The sequence below is a fragment of the Tupaia chinensis genome, unplaced genomic scaffold (assembly GCF_000334495.1).
Source record: "Tupaia chinensis unplaced genomic scaffold, TupChi_1.0 Scaffold000039_1, whole genome shotgun sequence".
NCBI lineage: Eukaryota > Metazoa > Chordata > Mammalia > Scandentia > Tupaiidae > Tupaia > Tupaia belangeri.
Window position 1 is genome coordinate 410,250 of NW_006159494.1, and position 16,874 is coordinate 427,123.

At 35.3% G+C, this 16,874-nt stretch overlaps 1 pseudogene; it reads left to right on the forward strand.

Annotated features, from left to right (window-relative positions):
- The first annotated feature begins 3,462 nt into the window (after positions 1-3,462).
- Positions 3,463-5,003, forward strand: LOC102501450 (protein SDA1 homolog; annotated as a pseudogene).
- The last annotated feature ends 11,871 nt before the right edge of the window (positions 5,004-16,874 follow it).

The window sequence follows — 16,874 nt, forward strand, 5'->3', positions numbered from 1 at the left end:
CATGGACATGTGAACCTGTTGAGTTTAGGGAGGCCCTAGGAAGTGAACCTGGGACCTTCTCATGTGGTTCCAGTTGTATTAACCACTGTACCATCATCTGGTCCCTAAATACAGAATTTTAATACAAATTCTGACTTGCTTTTCACAGACTTACTTCATCTTACATATCTTAATAAACTTAAGTCAGTTAATAACCACAAGAACAATGTAGCTATAAATCTTCACCATATGTAAGCTCCCAGAGGGGAAAAAATGGCACTACATTACATGAATATCTTAGGTAAAACAGCTAAATTAAATTCTATGAAAGTTTATGGAAGACTGAGAATAAGTAAAATAGGGTTTTTTTTTTAATATTTTTAAATGTGCTAGTGTTTCCATTTGTAAAAATGGATAATATAGTAGTATTCATCTTGTGGAATTGTCTCAGGACTAAAGATATTAGTACAACTAGAGATTTTTTTTTTCCCCAGAGAAATTTTTGCTATAGGGTGTGTGTGTTCACTGGGGAGGCAAAGAGACAGAAAGCAAGAAACCACCCTCCAGGGGGCATGGCCACATGGCAATCCCTTCTCCTCCATTTTCCTCTCTGGATTTTGTTCACACACACATACCCAGCAAGACTTTTAAACCTCCAGGTCTGGAACTTGAACCATGATCAACTACATGGGAGTCCAGTGACATAACCGCTGCACCATCTGCTAGTCCTACAACTAGAGATCTTAAAATTGTCCCTGGCACATGACAAGAGCTTAGTATTAGCAGAAAATTACATGATGGGGGATTTTGGTACACTTTTCTGTAAACTAATGCATATTTTTAAAAAATAGTATTTTAAAAATTCTTAGGCCCGCTCCATGGCACAGCAGTAATGCTTTGCTCAAGAGAATTTGGATTCCACTTGGTAACTGTGGTTCAAAACTCTGACTTGGTAAGGCTGAAACACATGGAGCACTTGTGCAAATGCCCAAGATCAGACAGGCTGGAGAATATTAGGAAGAGGCTTGTGGCATGGCCAGACCCTGTGGAGGATGCGTCCCTCTCGCTCTTCTTTCTGTCTCATATGCATGTGTGTGTGCTCTATCATAAATAAAGAAAAAAATTTTGAATTCTAATTCACTCAGAAATTAATTTTAGAAAGAAAAATAGGAAACAAGTTTGCCTGCAATCCATTCATAATTGGAGATAGCACTGAATTTTCTGAAAATAAAAAATACCTTTGTTGTAGACCTATTTTGCTTGTAAGTAATGTGAAAAGTAAATTATGATAAGAAATTCATATAGAATTTAAAATGTGTCTGGAAAACTAAATACAACAAGTGACTATTAATACAATGATGGATTAGGGAAGAAAATTGGCTATAATAGACCATCTGCTTTATAGGGATAACTTATTAAGACATCGATACATAGAGAGCTGTACAGGTATAGATATTTTTGCAGGGATAACCACTATTTTAATAGGGATAATTGAGAGCATTCAAACACTGACTATATGAAATATGAGCATTATATTAACATTACCTTTTCCAAATGGTATAATTGTACTATTTGTACTATAATCAATGTAGGAGATGCCTTTGTTGTAAGGAACTAAATGTTGAAGTGTTTGGAAATGAAGTGTTATGATTTAGCTTACTCAGGAAATACACATACTCACGTATACACAGAAAGAATGATAAATCAAATGTGATAAAATATTAACAGTAATCTAACAATGGAGTGAAGTAAAACATTACACAAAATGAACAGAATGATATTAGTCCAAAAATTACACATCAGTTATGCTCTATTATTTATTAGATTTTGAATATTAATACCTTTTTAATATTTCTTACACAGAACTATTATTTCTACTTTTTCTGTTAGAATGTTCGGTTTTTCTGTCTACACATTACATGCTTTAGCATGATACAGTACAAACAATAGGCATTAAGAAATACTCATTTTTATTAATTACCATCTATCACATCAATACCTATGTAAAAGAATAGTTTATGATTTTTCAGATGCATAAAAATCTAGATTACTGTACTGAAACTGTTGATGCTCTGCCCAAATCCCCTTGGATCTCTTTTTATCCATTTTGCTAACCCTTCCTCCTCTATACGCTTTTACTTTGAATGGACAAAATCTGCAACCATCTTCCAAGAGCTGGCTTTCAGCTATGGATTTACTTTGCTCACAGGTCAGAAAATACAGGACCAGGAGTGCCTGGGAATTTACCCTTCAATGCTACCATCCTAGGATGACTCTTAGTAATTATTAATCAATGTGCTGGTATAAATACCCAGTTCCCTTTAGTAATTATGAGATGTTATTTATACTCTACAATTTTCCTGAAATCTTATATATATGTTGCTTAGCCTCTTCCCATTCTCTGTCTAGCTTTCCCCACTTCTTTTCCAGGCTTCTCCAAGGAGCATTTTCTTAATACATCGCTTATATTCAAACCCTCATCTCAGGCTCTGTCTTTATCATAGTCGTCGTCATCTTCTTCTCCTCCCTCGCCTTCTCCTTCTCCTTCTCCTTCTTTTAGAGAGAGATTTTCGCTATAGGGCATGTGTGCTTGCTGGAGAGTCAGAGAGAGACAGAAAACAAGAAATCACTCCCCTTGGGGGATGGCCACGTGGCAATCTCTTCTCTTCCATTCTCCATTTGGGATCTTGGGCATGCACACACACATGTCTGGTGTGAGTTTTAAGCTGCCAGGCCGTCTGCAGATCCTCAGTCTCTGCATTATTCTAAGACAGTATACAATGATTCTACTCTCCCCTTCTCCCCAGTTGTCCTTCCAACTTCCGGGTATTTTGTATTACTACATGCATACATACCTACTTGTACCCACAGACTGATTATACACACACACACACACATACACACATTCATATATATTTTATTTAATTATAATTTATACATACTATTGTTTTTTTTAAGTTTATTGATTTCCTCCATGAGAGAGACAGAGAAAGTGACAGCATTACCAACAGGGTCCCAATGCCCCAATGCTGCAATCTGCCCCTATCCTTCAATCAGCAAGTACATGCCTAGGGTACTCAGGTTTTCAGACTTGAATCAGGAACCTTCCTGTGTGGGATTGCTTCAAAGAACCTTATGTTTTACTACTGTACCACAATGGGTTTCAAAACATATGCTGGTTTTTATTGTAGTATCTGTTTAGCTTCCATAATATAATGCTCATTTTTATTTCCAACTATAGTAACTGAGCATTATAGATCCATCTTGAAATTTTGAAGCCACTAATACTAAAAATGAAATAACTGAAGTTAACAATATTTCTGTCTTCTAGAATTTTTTTTTAAGTTTTTTGCTGTAGGGTGTATGAACTCTCTGGAAAAAGAGAGAAGCAAAAGTGAGAAATCAGCCCCTGAGAAAGGTGGCCACACTAGGCATTCCATTCTACTCTTGGGATTTTTGAGCTCGAAAACAATTGTGCCCAACATGTTTTTCAAGGCTTCAGGTTAGAGACTCAAATTGCACAGCCAGTTATATGGGATCCAGCTGCCTTAACCACTATGCCACTGGCTGACCCAATATGGATTCTTTTTTTCTTTTTTTTTTTTTTTTTTTGCCCGAGGGTTTTTTTTTTTTTTTTTTGTGGGACACAGAAATGGTTTATTATCTGTTGATGATAATGTGCATAACATTCTCAACTGGACTGGTCTGAGATGTATTTCATGTTGGGTAAATTCTCTTTACAAGTCAAATGATGTATAGCAATCAAATGTTTAAAAAGAAATAAGAATAATAAAATTCAACTGCTCTATCCTCTTCAGTAAAGAACCATACATTTTTTCTTCTTTCTGACAATATTTTTTATTTATTTTTATTTTAAATTTATTTTACATTCATTCGCTGTATATTCTTGCAGCTACAGAATGAGTTTTCCCATCCAGAATACACTGTATATTGGCTCAATCAAAGATATTATCATACATGTTATCATCAACAAATAATTTCCCATTTCTTGAGTCAGCAGCCAACATATCCAGCAAATTTCTTTCTGACAATAATTTTTATTTATTTTTATTTTAAATTTATTTTACATTCATTCGCTGTATATTCTTGCAGCTACAGAATGAGTTTTCCCATCCAGAATACACTGTATATTGGCTCAATCAAAGATATTATCATACATGTTATCATCAACAAATAATTTCCCATTTCTTGAGTCAGCAGCCAACATATCCAGCAAAAACAACGAGCTGCCCAGCAACCTGTTGCAGCTACAAAATCTGATCAAGTAGGACCTGCCAGCCCACATCGAGGAATTTCTGCAGCATATAGTATTATCACTACAAATCCAATGTGGAGATTTTCACAATACTACCAAATAAACCTAGCAAAGAACTGACAGAACTGCTGATGTTTATGGCACAGGTTGCTCAGTGCTACCCAGAACATCTCAGCAATTTCCCTTAAGAGCTGAAGGATCTTCTTTCCTGCAATCACACTGTCTTAGATCTAGACATTCAAATGACATTTTGCAAAGCTTTGATCTTACTGAGAAATAAGAACCTCATCAATCCATCAAGTTTGCTGGAACCCTTCTTTGAACTTCTGCGTCACCAGGATAAACTTCTACAAAAGACTTTATATACACATATTGTGACTGATATCAAGAATATAAACACAAAACACACGAACAATAAAGTGAATATAGTGTTGCAGAATTTCATGTACACCATGCTGAGAGACAGCAATGCCACTGTGGCCAAGATCTCTTTGGATGTGATGATCGAACTCTACAGAAGAAACATCTGGAATGATGCCAAAACTGTCAATGTTATCACAACTTCATGTTTCTCTAAGGCACCAAGATATTAGTTGCTGCTTTGACATTCTTCCTTGGGAGAGATGAAGATGAGAAACAGGACAGCGACTCAGAATCTGAGGATGAAGGACCAACTGCAAGAGACCTACTGGTGCAGTATGCCACAGGGAAGAATGGATTCTTAGTTGCATTTATTTTAGAAAAATAAATTAGGCTGCTTACAAAAACATGTAAAATAAATAAAATAAACAAAAAGTAGTAATTAGTAGGAAAAGAAAAGAATATGGGGATAAAGATATAAAATGAAGCATGAAAAGGGTCTCATTTTATTCTTGAGAACAAACAACAGATTAATCTTGGACAAGGAGGAGCAAAGACAGGAAGAGCACGCATTTTGTGTCACACTCAGCCTACCTCCATATATCTTCCTAAATCTCCCTTATGCCCCAGGATGAATGTCGAAATGCATTGTTCCTTCAGTGACATCATGTTAAGATGACAATTTCTAAGTGTCTTCTGGTAATTTAACTGGCATAACTCAGGAAATGAGATTATGAAATAAATATCTATAAAAATCCATACTATTAAACTTGGTGTCACCCATCACCCAAGATTAAAAACATCTGTCTCGTAACCTAGGAAGGTAAAAATTATAGATTCTGTGGGGCCTGTAGGTGCTATATGGTTAAGGCACTGGACTTCCATGTGACTGACAGCAATCTGAGTCCAGGATCAGACACCTTTAAACTCATGCCAGGCACATGTGCATGCATGCCCAGAGTCCTGAGAGGAGAATGGAGGAGAAGGGATTGTGGCACGGCCATACCCCTGGAGGGTGATTTCTCACTTTCTGTCTCTCTCTGTCTGGCTGGCATGTGCATATGCCATATAGCAAAACAAAACAAAACAAACTCTCAAAAATATTATTGATTCTATATTAAATTATTTTAGCCATTTTAAATACTAGTCCATAATATCCTTCCTTAAAAGAATAGCATAATTGAAAATATGTGATATTTTTTAAGGACTATTTTACAGAATACGCTGTTTTAAATATTTAAAAATTTAACTGATAGTTACTTTAAACATATATTTCCCTGTTTATTCTATTTCATAATATTATCTTTACGATATTAGAAGATTGCAGAAATGCTAGAAATTACACGGAAGCAGATTGTAAAAAATTAACAAACAAAAATGAAAAACAAAAATCCATTCAATGGCCTGAAAAAAGATTTCTTTTCTTGCTTCCTCTCTCCAACCACTACTGCTCCCAGCTATGGGCACTAGCTCTGATACTTTCCAAGGTTAAGTTGTATCCTTGCTACAATAATTACACAGTTTATTTTATAGTGTTTTGGTCTTTTGCAATATTAATGACAGCTGGTGTGAAATGGCCTTTAACAAGAAACACTTAACTGCAAAGTATGTGATAACAAATGCAATGCTTCTCTTTTTTCTTTTTTGGCTCTGAAACATCATAAAGAACATTACAAGAAAAGGTGGAAAAAAACTAAGAAATACTTGGATCTTGGCTTTAGACCTATTGTAGATGGAAACAGCATGTGTTTACTACTAAAGGCTGCCTCTTTTATGAACTATAAGAAGAAAATAGGAAGGGCAATTAAAAACCCACCATTATGACATTTTCCAGATCCAATATATGGTAAACATCTATAATTATAGACCAGCTGTAAGCACTGCCTTGGCACATTTTTAAAATTTGATTTCTACTTTTTTTCTTGGAATCGGTCCACCAAACATGTCTTCAGGTAACTTATAGTGGAAGATAATTAATGCCCCAATTAAAATATTATTTAAAGTAAATCTGGCATTTTAAATACAACAGCTCTTTTGATGCTGAAGGTTCTTTAGAAAATTTAAGGCATTATAACAATAGTGAAAGCCACAAATTTAAAAAAACAAATAGGTTATACTAATTTCCCAAAAATATTTGACATATATTTTAATTGAACTTATGCGTGTTCATTTCAAAGTCTTATTTTCACAAGTGATTTATTTTATTTTACTTTTGTAATTAGATTAGATTGGAAAAAAGGCTAAGGATGAATTCATATTGAAATACAGTTAAATATATAAGGTTATGTCATGTTAATCAATGCCATTTTTTCTTAAATATAAATTGCTTCATGTTGATTTATAGATGTATTTGTTAATATAAAACGGCTTTTTACTGATTGGAGAGTTTTTCACAGCTGAGAAAATAAGTTTGGAAACATACTATGCCATACATGATTTTAATTAATATATAGAATGAGTAACATAGCAAATTAAAAATAATCATAATGTAAGATCCAGTAATTCTCTTTTTTGTTTTATTTACATTTAGTCATTGTACATCTTTGCAGCATACAAAATAAATCTTCCTGATACACAGCACATCAGTCCATTCAAAGATAAACATGCATATCATCATTAACACACAATGTTCCACTTTTGTGCCTGTTAAATATTTTGCTTTTCTTTTTTTTTCCTCACTTGATCCCTTCCCTCCAGGCCCCCACTGTCTCTATTTCCAGAGTTGCTTTTCATACCTTTATACCTTCCAGTCTTTCAGTTTCTGCCATAGAGTACAGACTTTTGGTATATATTGAGTGGAGACGTACAGTGCTTTTCTTTCATAATCTGGCTTGCTTCAATCAGCGTTAAATCTTCCAAATTCATCCACTGTCTATCAAATGCCAGGCTTTCATTGTTTTTTATAGCTGAGTAGTATTCCATAGTGTATATGTGCTATGTTTCTTAAATCTATTCTTCTGTTTTTGAACATTTGGATTGTTTCCATGTCTTAGTAATTGTGAATAATGCTTCAATAAACATGGAGTGCAAGTGTTTTTCTCACTGAGTGTATTCATATCCTTTGGGTAGACATCATGCTAAACCATTTGGTAGCTCTATTTGCAGATTTGTGAGGAACCTCCATATTGTTCTCCATAGTAGCTATACTAATTTATATTTGCACCAAGAATGAAGGAAAGTTTCCTTTTCAGCACAACCTTGCCAGTGAGCTGTAGAATCTAAAAAAGCTGTCTCCCTCAGTTTTGGTTCCATCAATGGATAGAACTTGGAAAGCCAGTGGTGGGCACAAGAAAAGAAAGTCTCAATAATTTTCTTTTGTTCTCTGCTGACCGTTGTAATCTCTTCCTTTTGAGTATAGGTTGGACCTACTGACTGACTAGTAAACAGAATGTGGCAAAATGATAGGATGTCATTTCTGAGTGTAGGTAGTAAAAAGGCTAGAATTTATTCTTGGATATACTCTTATAGTCTCTTATTCTTTATCTCCAAAAGAAGTCATCTGATCTAGTATAAGCTCCCCTATAGAAAGACATGTAGCTAGGAAGCAAGGGATCCTCCTGTCCAATAGTCAGTGAATAACTAAATCCTTCTGACAGCTACATGAATGAGGCTGGAAGTGGCTTCCTGCAGAGCTGAGCTTTCAGATGAGGTTACAGGCCCGATGTACAGGCTCAGCTGAAGCCTTGTTGAAAACCTTGAGGCACAGGCACCCAGAGAGCCGAACCTGATTCCTGATTCATAGCAACTCTGAGATAATAAATGTTTGCTGTTTATTTTTATTTTTATTTATTTTATATAATTAATCACAATATATTACTTAAATATATTACTTAGCTTGTAAAGTGAATTAACCCAACATGAATATACCATGCAGCAGTTCAGTAGAGATATTATACACGTTATCATCAACAGACAACAATCCATTTCTGGATTAATAAAATCCATAAATATCTTGCCTCTCTATTTTTACCGTTTTAAGCTGCTTCATTTGGGGGTAATAGAGCACTAGGAAACTAATATAGATGCCAACCACTAATATATTGAATATAGCTGAGAGATTTTTTTTTTTTTGAGAGGTTTTCACTATAGGGCGCATGCGCTCGCCAGACAGACAGAGAGAAACAGAGAGACAGAAAGCGAGAAATCACCCCCCAGGGGGGATGGTCATGCCGCAATCCCTTCTCCTCTCGGGATCTTGGGCACGCATGCACACACACCCGGCGTGAGTTTTAAGCCACTGGGTCTGGGACACAAACCGCGGTCAACTATGTGCGTGTCCAATGACATAGCCATTACGCTAATTGCTGGTTCCCAGAGAGGTGTTTTTTCATCATCTATTTTTATCTCTTTTCATAAATTAGTGTACTGCTCTCTTAATGACTTTGAAATGTGTAATATGTTTTGTGTACTATATTCATCATGTTTAGCAATGTGATAGCTCCTTCCTTTTGCTTTCCATGATTATGGTTAATTTTGACCAACTTCAGTTCAAAAATATCAAATAGAAAATTCCAGAAATAAGCAATAAGTTTTAAATGGTTCACTGTACTGACTAGCATGACAAAATGCCTGTCTTCTCCTTCTCACCCAGAACAAAAATCTCCACGCTGCTCAGCTTTTTCTTATTCACTTTACACCCTACCTGCCTGTTAGTCACTTAACAGTCAGCTTGTTTTCAGATTTAAAAACATAGTATATATATATATATATATATACAGTTTGGTACTATTCAGTTTTAGATGTCCTTCGACAATCTTTCTTGGAACATATCCCTCATGGATAAGAAAAAGACTAACATATATTTCAAAGGGAAAGGCACCCTGTTCCTCCTGAATAACTGACCATGTTCTTGTTCTCCTCATCCCCTTCATTCTCAACCCCCTCCCTCTAACGAACAATTCTGCTCTCTCTTTCTTCGAGTTTGGTTGTTTCAAATTTCACATATAAGTAAGAACACGTGGTATTTGTCTTCCTATGCCTGGCTTATTTCACTTAGTGTAATGTTCTCAAGGTTCATGCAAGTTATTGCTAATGATAATATTTCATTATTTTAAAGGCTGAATAGCATTCCATTTTGTATAGAAATTACACTTTTTGTATTTACTCATCTATTCTTGGATTTGTAGGTTCATTCCATTTGCATAGTGTGACTAATACTACAATGAGTTTGGGCGTTCAGACTTCAACAGATGGATTCAAATATTGTGGGTAAATACCTAGAAGTGAGACAACTGGATCATATGATAATTTTGATTTTAGTTTCTTGAGGAATATTTATATAGTTTTCCATAATGGCTGTACTAATTTACATTCCCACCAACTATGTAAAAGTGTTCTCTATTCTGCACATCCTCACAAACACTTGTTATTTTTCATCTTTTTAATGATGGCCATTCCAGAGGTGTGAGGTAATACCTCATTGTGAGTTTAATTGGCATTGTCCTAATTATTAGTAGTATCTCAACAAATTAGATATAGGAAGAAAGTAAATCAACACGATAAAAGCCATATATGGCAAACTACAGATAACATTGTAATCAATGGTTAAAAATTAGAACACTTTTGGGCAAGCAGGTCAGGTGATTAAGGCAGCTAGATCCCATGTGACTGTGGTTTGATTGCTGGTTCTCATAGCTTGAAATACATACTGGCTCATGTCTATGCATGCCCTGAATACTGAAAGGTAAACTGAGGAGGACTGTATTGCATGGCCATCTACCCTGGTGTGTGTGTGGGGGGGATTCTTTCTCACTTTCCTTCTCTCTCTTCTCTCTCTCATTCTCTGTCTTTCTCTGTTGAACACTCATGCTCTGTAGCAAATTAAAAAAAAAAAAAAACAATTCCCTCTAAGATCTGAAACAAGATAAAGATTCTACTTTCATTATTTCTATTCATCACAGCATGGAGGTCCAAGCTTGAGCAGTTAGGCAAAATAAACAAATAAAAGGCATTCTAATAGGAAAGAAGAATATGTGATTGTCATCATTTGCTAATTATATGATCATATGTAGAGAAAATCCTAACTATTCCACAAAAACTGTTAAAAATAGTAACTGAATATTGTAACATCGTAAGATATAAGTCACACACAAAAATCATAGCATTTGTATACATTAAAAATAAACTTTTCCAAAAGACAAACTTAAGAGAACAATCTTATTTATCTACCAAAAAATAAATAAAATACTTAAAAATAAATTAGCCAAGGAGACAAAAGTCCTGTATACACCAAAAAGAGACAAAGATATTGAAGAAGACACAAATAAATGGAAAGATTGAAAGAATGAAAAGTAAAATATCCCTGGGAACCAGCAGTTAGCGTAATGGCTATGTCGCTGGACTCCCATGTAGTCAACCGCGGTTCGCATCCCAGACCCGGTGGCTTAAAACTCTCACCGGGCACATGTGCGTGCATGCCCAAGATCCCAAGAGGAGAATGGAGGAGAAGGGATTGCGGCGTGACCGTCCCCCCTGGGGGGTTATTTCCCACTTTCTGTCTCTATGTCTCTGTCTGTCTGGCGAGCTCATGTGCCCTATAACGAAAAAAATCTCTCAAAAAAAAAAAAAAGTAAAATATCCCTACTATCTAAAGCAATATACAGATTCAGTGCAACCCCATCAAAATTCCAACAGAATTGTTAATAGAAATTTTTTAAAAAAATCCTAAAATTCATATGGGACTACAAACAACAACAACAACAACAAACAAAGTGCCAAGGCAATTATGAATAAAAAGAACAAAGCTGAAGGTATCACATCTGATTTCTAACTGTTTCACAAAATGACAGTAATTAAAAGAGCATAGTAGTAGCATAAAAAGACTCATTGCCTAATGGAACAGGATAGTTGGGGTGAGTGGATATGCATATGCAGAAAAATAAAATTGAAACCGTTTATCACTTTGTATATAAAAATCAAGTAAGAATAGTTAAAATACTTTAATGACCTGAAGCTATAAAACTACTAGGAGAAAACAGAGAAAAGCTGCTTGATATGCTCTGGGCAATTCGTTTTTTAGTTTTGACGGTAAAAATACAGACCATAAAGCTAAAATAGACACAAATGTCATTATATTAAAATTTAAAATTTCCATACAAAAATAAAAAATGATTAACAGAGTGAAGAGATAATGTATGGATTGGGGAAAATGTTTGAAAGCCATAGTATGATAAGGAGTTAATATCCAAAATATATAAGTAACCCAAACAACTTTATAAAAATAAAATAAATAATATGATTTAAAATTGGGTAAGGAAGGGCCAACAGGTGGTATAGCAGTTAAGGCACTGGGCTTCTACAATGCTGACCATAGTTCAAGTCCTGGATCTGGTGGCTTGAAAAATTACACTGGGCTTGTGTGCATGTATGCCCAAAACAACCGGAGGAGAATGGAAGAGAAGGGATTGTAGCATGTCCAACCCCTCCCCAGGGCAAGGGGGTGATTTCTCACATACCCTCTTACTATCTCTCTCTATTTCTCTTAGGCAAGCACATGATCCCTTAGGCAGAAATCTTTTTTTTTTTAAAGTATATAAATAATGAAAAATGATTATAAATGTTTAACTTTTGCTCACAAGACGAAAACAAATCAAATTTTTTTTTTGGTATTGGGACCAGCAGTTAGCATAATGGCGATGTCGCTGGACTCCCATGTAGTTGACCATGGTTTAAGTCCTGGACCCGGTGGCTTAAACTCACGCCGGGCGTGTGTGCGTGCATGCCCAAGATCCCAAGAGGAGAATGGAGGAGAAGGGATTATGGCATGGCCATCCCCTCTGGGGGGGGGGGGGCTGATTTCTTGCTTTCTATTTCTCTGTCTCTCTCTGTCTGTCTGGCTTGCGCACACGCCCTATAGCAAAAACCTCTCCAAAAAAAAATTTTTTTTGTATTGTCTTTGTTCATAAATACTATGTATCTGCTACTTTATCTGCCAACCAAAGAGCACTTTTCCTAAAGAGAGGACTGAATAGCATACAAAATGTTTACAATGTTTTGTGAAAATGTAGTTTATCCTTTTTTTCGTATCTGTAAGTTCTTGTTGTAAATATCACGTGTATTTCTGATACATGTGAAATTGAAATTGAAATTTATGTTGCCAATGTTTTCCGAATAAGCTTGATAAAGGTGTTCTTTTTTTGAAAATTAGTTGATAAAACAAGGCTTCATGACAACATACTGAAAAATATTATGCCAGGAGATTTAATCAGAAGTTTTACTTCTTTGTTTTACCTGTTTGTTTCTGTGGGAGGTCTAAGGGTGAGAGTTAACAACAAAACATCCCGTTGTTTGAAATTGGCCCATATATGACAACTGTAGTCAAAATAAGTAAGCTCTTTGTCTATTTTCATTCATCCTTTATTAATCATGAAATATTGTACTTTGTTTCTAAAGGGCAATTAAATATTTACTGTAGAACTAATAAAGGGTAAAAATGAAAAAATTAAAAAGATGGTAAGGGATGTAAATAGAACTTTCTCAAAAGGAGACATACAATATTTACCTAAATGTTAGAATTACACATATTTTTGCTGTGTGATAATCTAGCACCCAGTTAATTTGGTTAACTTATTTATACTTGTTGCTCAAATTTTGTATTACTTTTCTTTTTATCACTAAGAATCGTTTTTCTTTTCTAGTTTCTCAACTCTAGATAATATTTCATTTTTTATCATTCCTTTCATTTAAATTAAAAAAAATGAACATTTGCTCAATGTATTTTAATAAAAATAAATAAATGAAGCTCTAAAATCTGTGGAAAAGTAGTTTCAGGTTTGCTGAAGATTACATTAGAATTGGAATGGATTTTCTCTTCATCCCAATTTCCTACCTCTTCAGATTTGTAAGGTTTAGCCTTCCAGTGAGATCCTTATTCATGTTTCCCAAAGTTTTAACTAAACAATAAAGATCTAATTTTGTGGAAAAACTTATTGAACAAGTTTAAAATATCTACTAATTTAGTACAATTCTTCTTTATTAAAAAATACTTTTGAAGCTATATTAAATTTGAGATTGCTTAACCAATCCTCTTTTTTTTTTTTTTTTGAGAGATTTTTGCTATAGGATGTGTGTGTGTTCACCAGAAAGATAGAGACAGAGAGACAGAAAGTGAGAAGTCACCCCCTGGGAAGGATGGCCATGCCACAATCCCTTCTCCTCTATTCTCCTCTTGGGATCCTAGGCACACATGCACATGCGCCCGGTGTGAATTTAAGCTGCCAGGTCTGGAACTTGAACCAAGGTCGACTACATGGGAGTCCAGCGACATAGCCATTATACCAACTGCTGGTCCCTAATGTGAATTTGCAGTTGTATAATTCAACTAACCTAAGCATGTTTATGAAGATAGATAAGACTTTCGTGTTAATTATTATAAATGTTATGCCCTTTTCTATAACAGTTACTCTGTTTATTAGTATGTATTAGTCTTACTTATAAAGTATACCAGATCTTACAATGGAAAGTACTCATTTTCTCAATAGGTAATTTTAGTACATCAAGTATTTTTACTTAAATTAATTCAATGCAATTTTTACTTGATCCAGCCAACATGTATTGAAGATCTTTTCTTGTACAGTTCTGTGTAATTGAGGGGGAAAAATGAATAAAATATACTTCTAGCTTTCAAGCATCTCAAAACTGCACAGGAAATAAAATATAGTATAAGAATAAAGAATAAGTGCAATGAGCATGATAAGTAATGTGGCGACATACAGAGAACTGCACTCAATATACTTTTCTTAACTTCTACTGTAGTGCATTTTTTAAACTTTATTTAATTTTATTTATTCATCCATTTCTTTTAATTTGACCAGAGAGAGACAGACTCATATACACACACACACACACACACACACACACACACACACACACATACATACACACAGAGAGAGAGAGAGAGAGAGAGAGAAAGTAGGCCACCAGGTCCAGGACTCGAACCATGGTCAGCCATGTGGGAGTGTCCAGTGCCTTAACTACCATGCCACCTGCTGGTCCCTCTACTGTAGTGCTTTTAAAAATATATTCTAACAAAATCTATGTGTTTGAACCACAACATGTTCCTATATTGATTTGTTTTACCTCTTCTCACAGAATTACGTGTTGGAAATCATAGTATAAGATGCATATCTTTATTCTTCATGAATAGTATGCTAACAGGATCCAATTTCTGATTTTATTCACACATACACACATATATATATATAGCCAGAGGGCACTTATGCTTGCCAGAGAAAAACAAAAAGCTACAAGGAGAGAGAAAGGAAGAGGGAAGAAATAGTCACTCCACAATATCTTCTCCATTTTTTCATCCTGTCAGGATTTTGAGCATACATTCACATGTACCTGATGTGTTTTTCAAGTCACAGGGGACTGGATTCAAAATGTGGTTGGCCATGTAGGCTATAGCTCCCCAATCTACTAGGCCACTGGGCTAGTGTCATTTTTCAAATTTTATTAAGTATAATATTGATCTGACTAAAGCTCAGTGGGGCAAGAAAACATGTAGAAAAAAAGAATAAATAATAAATGAACATTTCCATAATGATATTTCTGTAAAAAGCTAAAACTAAGTCTAATTCAAATTCTGGAACGCCATTTGAAATTTGAGTACCTGACACATAATTACTAATCCTACTAGCAAAGTTGTTAACTGCATTTATTGTTTTATCTTCCATTGGCAATTAGCAGATTTTTCTAAACATATTGCCCTTTCTCCTCTAACATATGATAGTGCCTTGAGGAAATGGATTTCCTGTAATTTTCTCAAAGAAATACTGATTTTTTACAATTTCTAACTCCCTGCATTCAGTGTTCAGAATTAGATATTTAATTGAATGATCAATTTAGTATTTTCTCTCAAATACATTTTAGCAATGATTAATAACCATTTTCTGCACAGATTTATAGTCTCTAACCCTACTTTAAGAATGAGTTGGGACCAGCAGTTAGCATAATGGCTATGTCTCTGGACTCCCACATAGTCGACCACGGTTCGAATCCTGGACCTGGTGGCTTAAACTCACTCTGGGCGCGTGTGCATACGTGCCCAAGATCCCAAGAGGAGAATGGAAGAGAAGGGATTGTGGCATGACCATCCCCCCTGGAGGGGGTGATTTCTCACTTTCTGTCTCTCTGTCTCTCTGTCTGTCTGGCGAGCGCACGTGCCCTGCAGCGAAAATCTCTCCAAAAAAAAAGGAATGAGTTAATGCCTGGATACGAAAGTGGAACACAGAATGTTCATTTATTTATGTATTTTAGAATTATTTAATTTCATTTCTTATCATTATTATTTATTTAATTTGACTAGAGAGACAAAGAGAGAAAAAGAGAAAGTAGCAAAACAAGCTTCAAGGTCCAGGACTTGCGCCATGGTCGGCCATGTGGGAGTCTAGCGCCTTAACTACCACGTCACCTGCCAACATCTGTTCGTTTAACAAGTTTACTTCTTCTTATTTTTTAAGAGACTTTTGCCTTAGGGAATGTGTGCTCACTGGAGAGATAGAGAGACAGAGACAGTGAGAAAGAGAATGAGAAATCACCTTCTGGGGGGATGGCCATGCCACAATCACTTCTCCTCCGTTCTCCTCCTGGGATCTCGGTCATGTACACACATGCACCCTGGTGATTTTCAAGCCACCAGATCCAAGATGTATGTATGTATGTATTTATTTTATTTATTTTAATTTTTTAAAATTTATTTTTACATTTTTCCACAAACATTTACTTTACATATCAAAAAATTTTAACTTATACTCCATAGTTCTTGAAAGTTAATGAACAACTTTCAAAATTTCAAAATACTGAATTTTAAAATAATTTTCAAAATATTTCTTATAATTTTGTATTACTTTGTTTATGACTCTATAACAGCAGAAACAGTATGGTTTTAAATATTTTTGAGAAATACAACTACTCAAATTGTTGAAAAGCAAATGTCCAGCACATGAATCACACATAAACCTTCTCAATTCAGCCCTGTCCGAGTGTATTCTGTGATATACCATCTGCTAGCAAAGATCAGTCTCTTTTTCTTCCTTCAAAGTCTTTCTCAAAACAGTTATCTGGGGAACCAGCTAGTGTAAGAAATAAACAAATTTACGGGAACCAGCAGTTAGCGTAATGACTATGTCGCTGAACTCCCACATAGTCGACCGTGGTTCGCGTCCCGGACCCGGTGGCTTAAAACTCATGCCGGGCGCATGTGCGTGCGTGCCCAAGATCCCAAGAAGAGAATGGAGGAGAAGGGATTGTGGCATGACCA